Source organism: Diadema antillarum, unplaced genomic scaffold, assembly GCF_040938485.1.
Source record: "Diadema antillarum isolate AM-2024a unplaced genomic scaffold, OU_Dant_1.0 scf00000008, whole genome shotgun sequence".
In the NCBI taxonomy this organism is placed as follows: domain Eukaryota; kingdom Metazoa; phylum Echinodermata; class Echinoidea; order Diadematoida; family Diadematidae; genus Diadema; species Diadema antillarum.
The window spans coordinates 307657-321811 of record NW_027270897.1 but is presented as its reverse complement, the minus strand read 5'-3'; the positions used below and the strand labels follow the sequence as shown (position 1 = coordinate 321811).

The window sequence follows — 14155 nt, the reverse complement described above, 5'->3', positions numbered from 1 at the left end:
ATTGGAGAGTTAGTGGTGCATAAAACTTTGCCCCACCCCCCCCCCATAATGACAACAATGAATAGATTTATTCACCCATTTATATTACATACAACTATAATAATAATCAATGATAATTGATACCACTTACATAGTGCAGAACACATAGTGATATTGTCCCTCTTTATCTCTCTCTCTTTATCTATCTATCTATATCTACATGTATCAATTTATATAAACATACATACATATCTACTCCTCTATCTATCTACCTATCTCTGTCTGTCTATTCATATCCATCAGAACAGATTACAAACTTCCAAACACAAGCCTGCACCCATTCTTCAGCACTGGATGCATAACCACAAAGGACACAAATTTTCAGCCGGATATTTCCTTCCTCTTCATCATTATCACGATGATTATTCTTTGATTACACCCAGTAGGCCTATAGCTGGCAGCGGGAGAGGCCGTAGTAGTGGGCCCTGGCCATCCCTCTGTGTCTGGAGGGCATCTTGCTGGTCTGGCCTCGGAATGGCGCATATAACTACCACTTTTATTGCGGCAGGGGAGCGAAAAGAAAGCCGATGGCCGTTTTGATTTGGCGTGATAATCATTCGGGCATGCCATACATGCGCAATACAGATCATCGCAGTGTAATGGACACACATTACACGTCCATTACTACAAGCCTCGTTACAGATCATGTGGTGTGGAATTTTCTCCTCACTCCATATCTCTCTCCCTCTATCATTCTATCTATCCATCTACCTATCTATCTCTCACACACACACACACACACACACACATACACATACACATACATACACTTTTTTTTTGTTTTTCAATGATATTTTATTGATTTCATTCAAATCATTCATAAATCAACCCATTTTGGGTGTAACATGAACATAAAACAGTACAAATGCCATTCAAAAATACAAATCCATTTATCAACTTATACTGCCGATCATCTCTCTTCAACATAACAACTCGATTATAAATCAATCCTACTGACCACACGCGCACACGTACACACACACCACTGACCACACGTACACACACACGCGCACACACACACACACACACACACACACACACACACACACACACACACACAAATACACACGCACATTTCCACAGAGTCAAATAAGACAGTGGAAGCATTACTTACAATGAAGTATAAAGCAATCAAATTGATTAAATTGTAATTTTTCCGACTCTGGTCTGGATTGTTCTGATTTCAGTCGGTATTATTGCTCTTCTATCTTTTATTTTACCCATTTAGTCATCTTTGACTCTGTACAGACATGCATCAGATCCTCCTCAGCCATATTTTTATGACCAATAAAAGTACAGTGGCAGAAAGAGGTCACAATATTGCAGGACCATGCATAATGCATGCCATACAATATTCCTGGCATTATGTGCTCCAAACATAATCAAGTACAATTTGGAGAGTACATGCACTCACTTTAGGGTGCTTTCTGGCTTTCTCCTGTAGGCGTAGTCATATTTTCACTCTTATTTGTTCTGGGGTTTTCTTCAAAAAAATCCCTTGTTTTGGGGTCATTGTATTTAAAGTAAGTAGAAGCTGTTGCAATGATATCATTCTTGATAATCTTTATTTCATTAGTATCAGACATTTAACTCAGGAGATTATAAAATGCAACCTTTTTGCAGTGTGTTCGATGCTTCTTGATAACAACATCAGGCATTTTTCAATCAGTTTAAAGTTCAGAAATTATTATACACATATTGCAAAGACTCTGTTCTGTCTTATCTATCACATATGTACAAGGATGAAAATCCTACTGGATGCTTGTATTTAGTCATCAAACAGGAATATCCCCCTTAGGTGTCTCAGTAAATCTGTAGGTTCATTATACTGTAGACGGAAATAACATCAGAGATATGCACATGTTGGATTGCACAGAATATTATAAACCACATCATTCACCAACCATGAGCACTCAAAACACTTTTAACACAAATCAAAACACTTTTAACACAAACTAGCCAATTGAGAAGTAAATTCAGCTTGAATTCAAATTCAGGATGGATCCCTTAAAATAGTTATTTTTATCTTTATTTACTTGTGTGTTATTCGTTATCTTTTATTACCAGGATCCATTGTAGGCCTATTCTTTTTTCCCCATGTCTTCATCATTGCTGGAAAGTCTCTTTAAGACATAAAACATGCCATCAGCTTTAAGTAAAGTTGTTACAAAGATTACCCTCATGCATATTGCTACAAGCAGCACTGCATAGACACACAGTCTCTCTCTTTGCAAGGCACAGGAAAAAAAAACACCTTGTCAAAAAGCTCTGACTCCATCCTATGCAATGTGCTGGAAGTTACTTGCTCAAATACAATGTAATATTTATGTTTTAACAATTTGAGAAATCAAATTCTGTTAATTCAGTACTGCTTGCTCTGAAGCTATGCTTTGTATACTCTTGTTGATTTTGGTATTATTTCTACATTGGTTCTTTTGTTGTTGTTGTTGTTGTTGTTGTTGTTGTTGTTGTTGTTTTCTTATGGGGAACATTTCTATCATAAACTTGAAAAGCACTTGAGAGTGCAGACCTCCACCAAGCACATAGTATGCTGAAATGGCCCTACTGTACTTCCCAAGGATAAAGAATCCTTTAAATAATCTTTAAAAAAACAAACCCTCAATCCACACAGTGATTCAGATCACTGCCAAACTTTAATCATCTGCTCCTTGTGCCGTCATCAACTTTTCCTGAAAATGTTATCCAATTTGTTCATAAGTTTTTGATCATTTTTCTATGCAGACAGATAAACAAACCAATGCAGTCAAAAACGTATGTAATCTCCCTGGCTGAGGCATTCCCGGTATTTGTTTGTATGCTTTTAATTCCCATGGTCGCTAAAGGACTTTAAATTTATTGTATGCATTTCTCTCTATGAATACAACGCACAGAAATGTTTTTGTATTGTCAACATTTATTTCTGTTTGTCACAAAATTTTGTATAGTACAGGATATAAACTGAATTGAAAGATCTCTCAAAAGTGGATAGCCATTTTCATACTTAGAGAGTCTAATTTTCAAGGTCCCTACCCATCAGTGCACTCGTCAAATACAGCGGCTTTATGAAAACAGCCTGTGATTTCCTTCTTGTCATATGCCCTGAATGCTACCTGAGTGCATCTTGCAGTAAATCTCAATGCATTGCTTCTTCATAATGCGTACAAATGTACAACACATTATATGTGAGCCTTGAAGTACTGTACACCGGTATATTCAGAGGATCGTCATCCCTTGGCGTTAAAGCGCCCCCCCCCCCCCCCCCCCCCCCCATGTGAGAATCCATGTTGCTTACACATGATGGCTTACATGTGTACTTCCTTTCTTGACCAGCCATTCAATGTGGCTCTCTAAAGCCCACAAGGGGGCAGGTTGTAGGTTGCCTTTGACAGTCGGTAGCAGGGGGGCTGGGCAGGGCGAACAAGGGGGATGACCTTATGGACAGGAGCTTAAAACCCCTCAACTGCAAACCGCCCCCCCCCCCCCCTTGTGAATACCAATTGCAGGCAAGTGTTAAATACCTTGAATAGGCATGTGTTAATGCATGTGCATGATATGTGACCGTGCACCTCAAAACGAACATAAAGTCGCACACACTGATTTTGCGTGAGGACTGAAAATAAGTGAAATGGGTCAACCTAGCCGAACTTGACTTTTTCATATTTCTTGAAAGAGCGGGTCTTCTTTTACAGTATGCTAAAATTTGGTATCATAAAACGGGCAGGAAAGTGTGTGTTTTTAGCAGTTTATTTCGAACATTTTTGGTAGAATAGTGTGAACAGGTGTGTCTTTAGAATCCCTTTTTCATTTTTGAAAAACCTTGTCCACACTCTTCACTTTCAACTCTAATAACTCTTGAAAGGACAGTGCTACTGCTTTGAAAGTTGGCATTGATTATGGACAGAATGTGTTAATGAGGCATGCTTAATTTCACTTTAATCTGATAATCCCTTCATTGTTGTTACTCTGGTGGTTTACTTCCTGTTTTTTGTCCCATTCATCGCACAGCCAGCACGGTTTGGTAAAGATTAAGCGCTTGAATAGACACTGTACTTCAGAGCCTCTTTTCTCAGTTCACACTTTTCCTGAGTGTGTGCTTTCTTTCCAATATTTAGATAGGTTAGGAGAGTCCATTTGATTTGAGTTATACATCATTTTAAAGCTTAAAGTCTGTTCTTTCAGAATATGGTCTTAACTAAAAATTCATGTCTGGCGACTTTTTGTTTGTTTTGAGGTGCAGTGTCACATATGATACATTCCCTCCTCGCCCAGTGACTCATTACATTGTACATGTACAGTATCCCGCAATTTGCATGCGGATTCAATCATTTTACTAGAGTCGCTCTTAGTTGAGGTCCCTATTCCGTGTGTTATATCATCGAGAATCAAAATCAGATGCCGTGTACATGTACTATCTTCAGACTGCATAATGTTATGTATGAAGATGTTTCAAGGTTAAAAGTGCATATAATGGAAACAAAAGGTATTGAGTCTGCCTGGATGTCAATAGATGATGACAAATATGGAAATTTAATGTTTGCAAAATGGAATTGACGGCCGCTGGATACTCACTGAAATATAACTTTACAGGCACTATTCCTTCATAATGTATAATTTAAAGTAAAATATAGTTTCCATATGATGGCATTAAATTGTCTATTTTGCTCTAAAACATAGACACATGCATAAGAAATGTGTGAAATAATACTGTGATAACACAGTTTCAGTTGGGTAATGATGAAAATGTGAAAATGTTACCTAAAAAGGTATGTCAGTCCATTTATACCCAATTGTGGTTGCCATGTATATATTGTGTATGTGATGTTTCACTGAGCTTTATACATATTGGCCCATCAAACAGTATCCATTGTGCAAGAGTGAATAGCATGCACCTTGTTTTCACTGTTGAGCCCATAAAACTTTACTCTTTCTTTTCAGACTAGTTTTTAAGTGGTCCAGAATTGTCTTCTCAGACGGACACCCCTCCCCCACCCCACCTCCTCCACTTAAAAACAAAAACAAAACAGGGGCCCTGTAGTGCGCCCTCTGCATCCTATTGGAAGATCCTTTTAGTTGGATCCTTCGGAAAAAGCTTTCTTCTATATAGCATCAAGATTCCAGTGAAGAGCACTGAAAGTTTTGCAATGTAGAAAGCACGAGGAAAAGCTGGTTCGAGCTCATGGGTGACTATTTTACGTACTGCGAAAGGGGACATTTTCACATGAGTAAGTTCTCACGCTCAGCCGGGTAAGATTAGTTTTGCATGTTTTTAATTACGCAGACTCAAGACATCAACTACTGGAACATGGCAAGTAAAAATATTTGCATGCCTTTATCTTCGCACTAGTTTCTGGTTATCCCGAAATGCACGAAAATTGCCACATCGCAAGAATTTCCACTTTTACAGTATGTGATAAGTGATTAGATTATGGGGCAGGATAATTTTAGAAGGGAAAACATGGATGCCTGACTTCTATTTTCTTTGAAATTTGATGTTTACAGTTTCCCTAGTGCAAACACAAAATGAAAACAAAAATAGCTCGGGCATAATATATTGCAAAAAAACATACAAACCTCATATTGTACTCTTCAGCCCAATGTCTTTCAGTATCGAGCAAGAAAGTGGTAATAATTACTATCAGCACTTATTTTCAGCTCAACAGCTTTAATGGAGTGACTTCATCCTGCAACGGGTGGCAGAGGGATTTCAGATTCTCAGTCTTTGAGCGGACGACTAAAAATGCACACACAAACACACACACACACACACACACTCAAATCAAGGTCTCTCTTCTCCTTGACCAAAGGAAATGAGATTTAATCTCATCATAAATAGCGCCCTTCTCTGTTTGCACACGCATTAAGTGCCACTTGCTACAATCTGATGTCATCATCACCGCAGTGTGACGCACTCCATCGCCTTGGTAAACGTCAGCTGAGCAGTGGTCAAAAAGTTCCACCACAAAAAGCCAGACAGGACAGACAGTACACCCAGGATGAGCTCAGTCGGGACTGGTCCCTAATCCTTTCCGTGCCAGGGACTTTGGCAACTGTGTTCGTAGCTGTGGGGTTTTTTTTTTCTGTGCCAATCAGTCTAAAAACACACAAAGGATTAACCTACAATGCTCCTTTGCATTCAAGTAAGACTATCATCACATTATCAAACATAATGGCAGTAGCTCATTGGATAGGAGATGGGAAAGTTACAGAGTTTTATAGATTTGCATGTTTGCACAATAGATAGAAAGGTAATGATGTAGTCATATTTCATCTCTTTCCTATAATTGTTGTTTTTTCACAAACATACATTGTACACCTGTAGTTCATAGTACATTGTAAAAGTCTTGCTCTTGGTCAATTAGCCATGAAAGCAGCAAAAATTGTAAACTGAATAGGGCACTTAAAATACTGAAGTCAATATTTTGTTTTTAATTTGAATAAATTCAATTAAATTAAAATGGGTACACGTGTACACCCATAAAAGATGACTTTCTCAAATTAAAGTCATTGATGATATGTGCAATATTTGCCAAAGATGTGGCAGCTTTCATTGGATATGTTTTATAATTCCCCGCAAAACCCTAAACATCTTTACACATGCATCCATACGGTGTTTGGAAAATGCATATCATTGCTTTGTTTGAAGTGATATGTGACACACACGTAGCCTACACCTATGTGTGCCATGTGAAATTACACTTTATGACTCCAAAGAACAAGCTGGGACATTTTTTTTTCCTTTTTTGCAAAGCTGTCAGCCAAAGTACAAACATCACAGTACTGTACTGTAATACCAGTGTCTGGCCTTGGGAAGCTGTGTTTACAAAGATCTCACAGGACGGACTGATTTTGCTACAACACGCATTTCCCATAGACACTTGCCCGAGTATACTCGGGACTCATCTTCAATGGTTTAATTTGCCAATAAATCAGATACAAATTGTACAATGTAGCTATACATTACAAGTCATATGATAGTAAAGGAGAGCAAGTTTTTCACAAGTTCTGTTCCATTGTAATGATTGAAGAAACCATCAAACAATAATACATATTTCAACAGGTATCACAGAAAATCTCAACAGCAACACATTGTCCATTAGACCAATGGCGAATCCCATCAATTTCATACTTCAGGTCAGATTTTTAATGAAACCTCTAGTACCATTTTACCTTTTCTATTAAAGCCGACTTGTCACAATTGTGTGGAATTTTTACACTGAACATATCAATTTGCACCACTATATGATTACCCATTATGAAACAAATGATATTACTGTCTTGATCTATATTTGTATGATGTGGTAGACTGTGATTTGTTTCTGTTAAGACTTCAAATAGAAAGATACAATAGAAACAAGAACACAAAAGAAAGTTACATAACTTCAAACTACTCTGAGGTCTGGGGAAGGAAGTGCTCTAATACAGAAATAATAACTAAATCTCAAGTGGAGAACATTATCTCAGCAGTCAATATGCAGTCGCAATGAGATACATTAGTAACTAACACATCAGTCCTTGTAATCTTCAGGTGACTGAGAGATTCAAAATTCAAAGAATACCTACGAGATAATACTAACGACCAACTTCTAAAAAGCTCTCTGGCAGAATTGACTTAATGCTGTCACATGCTATTATGAACCTGAATGCTTACATTGTACCTCAGATTTCATCAATGTAATTGAATAAGTTTTATGATGGTACTGACTGCCAAACAAAGCCTTGAACTATGACTCATATCTTATCAGATTTTTTTTTTCTTTTGAGGTTTTCCTTCAAAATGTGTACCTTCAGAGGATTTTGAATACAGCACGAGGCCTACAACAAGTGAATCAAGTTTTCTGAAAAATTAAGAATAAGTAGCTGCAGTACCTACACACCAACGAAAGATAAAACTGCATTCTCGTTTTGTTTCTCCAATCAACTGCTCATAATGATTTCAATAAATCTATAGTCTGCCACTTGCAAACTGCCAGGGTGGCATTATTGGTATGCAAACAATGACATTTGGCTCTGTTTGTGGAGCTACAGGTATGGCACACTCCCCTCCCGAGTTTGCACACAAGAGCTGATAGGAGCGACACATTAAAACGCACTCTAGATAATGGATAGTAAACAGTCAAAGCTCATTACGGTGAGTTATTAGAGACCTAGCTCTTCAAAAAGGTAGCTTACAGTGGGGTTTTAGTCCCCACTGTGTACTTTCCCATAATATCAAATGTGTCAGTTTTTTTATCAATGAAAATCCCATTCTGACTTTGAAGTCAACATTTTGTATGCAAGAAATGAAATTTAATACACAAAATATGAATTTGCTAAATTAAACCCATTGATAATACTATATGAATAGCCAAAGTTGTAGCAGCTTTAAAATATTGATTCCTGACAATATTTTTTTCCTTTTTTTTAAACAAGCATTTTTAGATTATTTGGAGAATGCATCTTCATGGCTTTGTTTGAAGTGATACACTGTATATGACACATGTACACTAGCCTACAACTGGACAATGTACACCCAAGTCTGTCATGCGAGTTAAAACTGGAGACCAAAAGCTCTTCAAAAGAGTACCTTTCATTCATTCTATCAATGCACATTTGACTTGTTCTTACTGTGGGATACTGACTTTTTGAATAATTCAAGCACATAACCTTGGGTCATTTCTTGATATTTGTACTAATGTACAACTTTCAACAAAAATGAAAATAAAAACTTGTCTTTGGTTAATTCATATTTTCTTTTTTATTCTAATTCAGTATTTCCGCAGGATTTGTAGCAAATTACAATGGTTTTGTTTTTCTCAGATTGTGTCTGTCTCCTCATTTTTTTATTCCTTTTTTTTTGGGGGGGGGGGGCAAAGTGTACCTGTAGAGCTTTCGAACACCCAGCATAAATACCCCAAATCACAATTTTGATAAAGCTCCTGCACAATATCGTAAGTTCTGGCTACAAGAGATACGTACATCCCACCTTCAAACACAGTCCATAGAGCTTTCTTTTCTGTAACTCTCCAGTCTACTATAAGCCGGTGCAATTTCCCACACCACATACATTTCTTAGCAATCTGAAGATATTGTCTTATGTATGCATGTCATTACAGCATGAAGAAGAGCTTTTGAATGCTTGAAAGGTAATAGTGTACCTGTATGGCACGTGTGTGCGAGGGTTTTGTAGAACTTTGTTTTGATCTTGAAGAGATGTATTAATAGCAAGGTTGTTTACAAATTAAGTTATGAGGAAGGGAACTGGAGTTGGATTTTGTCCTTGATCTACCGTAGAATACTAGTCTAGATATTTCCTGAGTAGACCTAAGCTTAGAGTGCTCTATGCTACTGAATATCACATCCAACAGTTCTTATCTTGTCATTTAACAAATTATCTTTAATGTTCAAAGTATTACATGTATGTCTGTAAGGTAATAAATTTCTGTCTAAAAGCTTCCTGGAGTATACTGTATATGTAGCAAGTCCAATGTCTTCTCAATACAAGTCAGATCATAGTCGATGTACACTGGTTGTACAGTAACCTACAGCAAGGGCTCAACATTGGTGGTTGCCCAGGGGCCAGGGGCTACTAAAAATTAATGCTGAGTCACAAAACTGTAAAAATAACACAACAAATACAAAACAAAACAAAAAAGTGTATCATCTGGTAGCTTGATCGGGCAAGTAAAGGGCAGCTAAGATTCAAAATACAACTAAATCGCTTGTTTCCTGTTCTTTCAATGATATGAGTAGCCCATACAGGCCATCTGAGAGAGAAAAAAATGAAAATATAAAGTGTTGAGCCCCACGTAAGGGGATCCAAAATCTAGTTATTTACACATTCTAAGCTTGTATGTCTCCAACACATCAGTGCCCTGAAGAAATGAGCATCATGACATCAGATCATTTATGCTGATAACACAAGAAGCGATAGTATAACAATGGCATATAGTCAGTAAAACTTCCATAACTTAGTCAAACCTACAGCTGTACATGACCTCAGGTGTGCAAAAAAAAAGGTATGTACATTTTGTAGATGGTTATGTATACAAATATCTCTAGTGACAGAAAGAAGATGTGAATCTTAGCAAATTTCCATTATGAAAATAAAAAACAGCTTGAAAGACAGATCTGTTCAGACATAACTTAAGTACAATCAACTAGTAGCAGTTAAAAGCTGTTTACACACAAACACAAGATGTTTTGTGATGTTTTGATACTTTGGTCATGATTTATCAAAGAAAAATACATTATAAAAACACAACACAATAATAATGAAGACGCTGGCACCCTCATGGGCAGAGACACAAAAACAAAATTGCAAGATGTTGTTGTTTTTGTTCCTGTGAAATTAAGGTTGTATCTCAAGAGGCATGTACCAATAAGCTTACCATTTATATATTAGAAGAGGTGCTTAGAAAGCGAGGGCATGTTTTTAATTGTTAAACTGTATTTTTATCAGATGATCTGTGTGGCAATTTTAATAGATGATATGTAATGACTTTGGACTGCCATGGAGTCATGAATTTTTTCCCAACTCTAAGCTAAATTGCCAGTACACTGTGTTTTTGTTTGTTACCTTCACGAAGGAGATTATGTTTTTGCCGCCATTGAGTTTGTGTGTATGTGTGTGCGTGCAAAATAACTCAAAAAATTATGAATGGATTTGGATGAAACTTGCAGGAAAAGTTGATAATGACACAAGAAACAGATAATTGAATTCTGGGAATTTTTAAGAATTTTTGAAGGATTTTTAAAAACTTTTGACAGATAGGGTCAATGAACTTGGGGCTTCAAGCTGTGTGTATTTGAGGTTTGCATGTATACGCACAATTAAGTGTGTGTGCTCGGACAAGGCATCATGCAGCTGGAAACGGATGACATAAACAAAAGGCTTCTACATATTGGATTGGAAAACTGGGCGATTTTCAGAATGTATACGTTTGGGTGGAAATCACTGAATCTCTTAGTCTTAGTCTATGGAAGAACAAGATCAGTGCAGTGGCGCAAAATGGTGGAAGTGAACATAAAGCAGTTGTTTTGTAAGGAGAGCTTGACTAGCTCTAGTTCACATTTACTCATATTTTATTGTATGATAGTGAGACAAGTTGTACATACACTGAATGACATCCCCCTCATGACACACAGCTCGAGTTCATCCCAGTACAGCGTCAGGAGCAAGCTGCTTCACAAATCAAGGGATTACTGTATCAAGCCAGGTATCAAGGACGTATCAAGGGTAGGTTTAGACAGAAAGATCCGTCTGTCCGGAGGACTCTTTTTATATTTTGCCATTAAAGCTGTCCTCTGTATACGGAGGGGATCCGTGAAGCCAGACGCAGTCTCCGCGGAACATTCCCCGACGGACAGATACAGACCGATCTTTCGGTCAAGGGTAGGTTCTACATTGAGTCATAGGTTCATTGCAGCTGCAGTTTAACAAACTCTTACCTGAGTGTGAATGTGATGTCGGGAGTCAAATACTTTCCTCAAATGTACGTCCTATTCCATTTATGGCAAGGATCCAGACAAAAATACCCGTTGAGCAAACACAACGCATCGATCGATTGAAGAAGGCGCTACACAACGGCTCCTGTGTTGTAACGAGCGACCACCCGCCACACACTACGCCGCCAGCCCCCCGTCGTACGATCGTCAAAATCCCGTTGTTTTGCAAAGCCCGCTTTTTTACGATTCCTAATCCAATTCCTAGATGATGGTAGTGGAAAGGTCTAAACTGCAGTCCACGAGTAACAGAGAAGGCTCTACACAGCCTTCGATACAGCTGTCCATTCACGCCTCACAAAAGCTCTTCTCCACTAATCTGATGCTGAATGTAATTCTGGAAGAATAAAGGAAACAGCGCCTGGCTCACCGCGAATAGAGGAGAGGCTTTGAAAACAGACCGCCAGCAGCTTGTGGTTGTGGTGGTTAGTATAGTAACGGAAGACGCCAAACGAGAGAGGGCAGTCCAGACGTGTGCGGTCACTGTGTACAGTGTGCTGAGCAAAACAGAGCAGCATGCTGAAAAGAGGTCCATGACATTGGTGTGTGAGAAGTGGGCGTAAATATGCATTTTGAGAATGGATGCACGTTGGTTTTGTGATGATCGAAACTTGTGAGGATTATCTGTTTTATAAGTTATTTCCACTGAGTCAAGGAATACGCATGCCTGTACTTCATAATAATATATCATGTTTTGATTTTTTTTTTTGTTAATGGGCTTGTGGGTCCCATACCCTAAAAGCTTTGCTTTTTACATATAGTGGGACCCTCCATTTCCATTCCAATCCTTGTATTACTTATGCATATACCTTAGAAAATGAATGTTACTCGTGATCACATGTACGTTTTTGAAATTGTTACAAATATGTTCTGTTAATGCATTGTTTATAATTTTCCCTGTTTATTTGATGGAAATGAAAAAATAAAGTTGAAGTTGAAGTTGACATAGAAGGACGAAACTTAAGCTATTTTCTCATCATGTGTCGTGTACTAGTAACATTTGAGTTTTGGATATCAATATAGCAAGAGTACTTTACCGGAATATGTCTCCCGATTGGCGCATGGCTCCTAGGGCTCAGCTATGAACAAATCTTAATCATCAGGGCCCTGTTGCATAAAACAAAAGATGCAATCACACATAAAGTTACAGAATCGAACACAAGTTGGGTAACACCCAATCACACCTGAATATTAATAGACTTTATAAAACGTATAGTTTGATTTTTTGACTTATGTTTGATCTCGACTTCTATGCAACAGGGCCCAGTAGTATTTGCCGGGGGAAAAAAAAAAATCATCCATCAGTTATCACTGGTTTATGTAAATAGATGTAGACACCTGACTTCTGGTTAGATAATCATGCATAGCAATCAACAAATCAGATTACACAGAATCTTAGTACATTTTTTTTTCACCTTCAGTAAAAGTCGCTGGATAAGTTGGAGAACATTTCGAGCCATATTCACACAACTATTTTTGCCACAGCACTATGTCAGACGAAAGCGAAAGAAGGATATATATCAGTGGTAGATAGGCTGCGTTTATTGTTCATACTAGTATATTTCTTTCTCTTCTTCTTCTTCCTCCTCCTCCTCCTCCTCCTCCTCCACACTCTCCTCCTTTCCCCTTCCTCCTCCTTTTCTTCCTCAAAGTGTATCCTGTCCACCTCTTTTTTCCCTGTTCCTCCTCTGTGTTCCTTCTTTCCAAGCTCAATTCTTCAATGTTTCTTCTTATCTCCTCTTCCTCTCCTCAAGGTCCTCCTTCTCTCTCCAGTCTTCCTCCTCCTTTTCTTGCTCCTCCGGTCTCGTTTAACTCTCTTTAAATCTTCCTCACAGCTCCTCTTCCGTTTTCATCTAAACTCCTGTTCCTTCTTAGACTTCCGATCTGTCTCCTCTTAGCTGTCTTCCCGTTTTATGAATTCCACTTATAACATCTCGATCCCGTTGGTTTTTATTTATATTTTTGTTATGCAATGTCTGTGTATACCTTTACGATTTTATCACACACTTTTTTTTTCATTTAATGAAGCATTAGTTTAATTTCTTCCGGTAGCTCAACAGCTTCAATTTTTGTCGTAATGACATCAAGAAGAACCGTCTTGTAGAAAAAATGGACAGGGTCTAAATGATGATGACGATGATGATCCATGCACACAGCATTCGTTTTTATAGCGCAATATATCTGTTGAAGAAACATTCAAAAGCGCAGACTCCTCCAAGAATGTGATGAAATCTGATGAAATGAAACGTGTGATCGGAGAGATGAATTGTTTTAAAATTGATGGTGTTTGTGACGGTGAGGTTGATCCTATTATTCGTGTGTAAATTAATGTTTCGTTGCTATGATACCTTTTCTTTCTTCATTATTCCATGTTATAAGAATTCTCAACTGTGCATTGTTCGAACTTGTATCAGCAGATTTTTACGCAAATAAATTGTAGTCTTTAATAGTTTTCAGATCAGATTCAAAGTTATGTTATATAAAATCTTATGTTATCATCAGTTAGAGAATTGTGTACGCTATTAATCTTGGGGACTTCGTCGTCTTCTTGATGATGTGATTATACTCTGTACCGTAGGTCTGTTTGTTTTGCAATGCGAATTGTTTTTTTGCAATGTGATATTGTTAAATGAAA

At 37.8% G+C, this 14155-nt stretch overlaps 1 protein-coding gene across 1 annotated transcript in view; it reads right to left on the bottom strand.

The window, feature by feature from the left end:
* LOC139717631 (uncharacterized) overlaps window positions 1-11900 on the bottom strand; it is a 157059-nt gene extending 145159 nt beyond the window's left edge. Inside the window, exon 1 of the mRNA XM_071629147.1 lies at window positions 11467-11900. The gene's annotated coding sequence lies outside the window, so the exon portion shown is untranslated. The remainder of the gene's footprint in view (window positions 1-11466) is intronic.
* Window positions 11901-14155: the final 2255 nt, after the last annotated feature.